This window comes from Aptenodytes forsteri, unplaced genomic scaffold, assembly GCF_000699145.1.
Source record: "Aptenodytes forsteri isolate BGI_AS27 unplaced genomic scaffold, ASM69914v1 Scaffold444, whole genome shotgun sequence".
In the NCBI taxonomy this organism is placed as follows: Eukaryota; Metazoa; Chordata; class Aves; order Sphenisciformes; family Spheniscidae; genus Aptenodytes; species Aptenodytes forsteri.
The window spans coordinates 320,025-321,071 of NW_008794178.1; the positions used below are offsets into that span (position 1 = coordinate 320,025).

At 60.6% G+C, this 1,047-nt stretch overlaps 2 protein-coding genes across 4 annotated transcripts in view; one reads left to right on the forward strand and one right to left on the reverse strand.

The window, feature by feature from the left end:
* Positions 1-483, reverse strand: part of MTHFD2 (methylenetetrahydrofolate dehydrogenase (NADP+ dependent) 2, methenyltetrahydrofolate cyclohydrolase) — a 13,402-nt gene extending 12,919 nt beyond the window's left edge. The window contains exon 1 of the mRNA XM_019473503.1: positions 467-483. The gene's annotated coding sequence lies outside the window, so the exon portion shown is untranslated. The remainder of the gene's footprint in view (positions 1-466) is intronic.
* Positions 1-1,047, forward strand: part of LOC103903599 (MOB kinase activator 1A) — an 11,153-nt gene that overhangs the window by 4,635 nt on the left and 5,471 nt on the right. The gene's annotated exons all lie outside the window — the stretch shown is intronic.

Sequence of the window (1,047 nt, forward strand, 5' to 3'; positions counted from 1 at the left end):
GGGTGGTTGTGTGTTGTGGGGGGTGGAGGGGGGGATGGGAAGCCTTTTGGGGGGCAGTCTTAGAGGGAAGGCTCTGGGGAGGGGTTATCTTGTGAGGGTTAATCCTTCCTAGGTGGGGAGAATTTGAGGGGTTGGTCTTCTAGGGGAACTGGAGGTGGGGGCGTCTGCAGGGGTGTTTTGCTATAGTGGGAGGCCCTGGGAGGGGGCTTTGGGGGTGTGGGGCGAGGTGGAAGAGAGGAGGTTCTTGTCCCGTGGGTGCGGGGCTTCCCCTACGTCTGTGCCCGTGCAGTGCAAAGGGTGTTGGCTCTTGGTGCCGGCTGGTGTTTGCGTGAGGGGCTGCCTTCACGTGAGGTGGAGCAGGCCTGCTTGCAGGGGGAACGGTGTCAGTTTGGCAGACCTGCAGGCACGTGGTCTAAAAAATGCATCTTTAACAAGCTACGGGGGGGTGGGGTGGGCTGTTGCGTACCTGTGTCGTAGATGCGAAGGCTTGTAAGGTGTCAGAGAGCTTCTGGCCCTTAAGGCCTGGTAGGTGCTGTGGATGAGGACTGGAGGCGTTTTGTGGCACAAGAAGGGGCCGGGGAGCCTCTTCCTAGGGTTGACGATGGGCTGGGTCTGCCTTTTGGGACCCTCTGCCTCAGGTCAGCGATGTGCTGGGCCTGCGTTTCGGCTGCAGCAGGAGGCAGCGGCTTGGTTTAAGAGTGAGCTAGATCTAAAGGGCTTTCGTTTCCGCGCTGAGCGTTGCACGTAAACAGGGTGCGCAAAGCCATAAGGTTGCACCAGGAAGCTGCCGCGAGGCGTGTGCCGGCCGAACGCGTCCGGTCGTGTGCAACGGGGGCAGGACGCCGGCGATGCCCGTTTTCCCCCGAGCCGCGCTTTTGGCCCTGGCCGTCCTGTCGTTTGCGTCACCCTCGCTTGGAAGCAGAGAGCTGGCGGGGTCTGAAAGTTAAGGGTTTTGTGGTTGGGAGGTATGGGAATTCATCCAGTTTTTGGCAACGCTGGCTGTTCGGGGAGAGGCTGCAGTACTGCTGATCCAGTTGGAGGGACGGG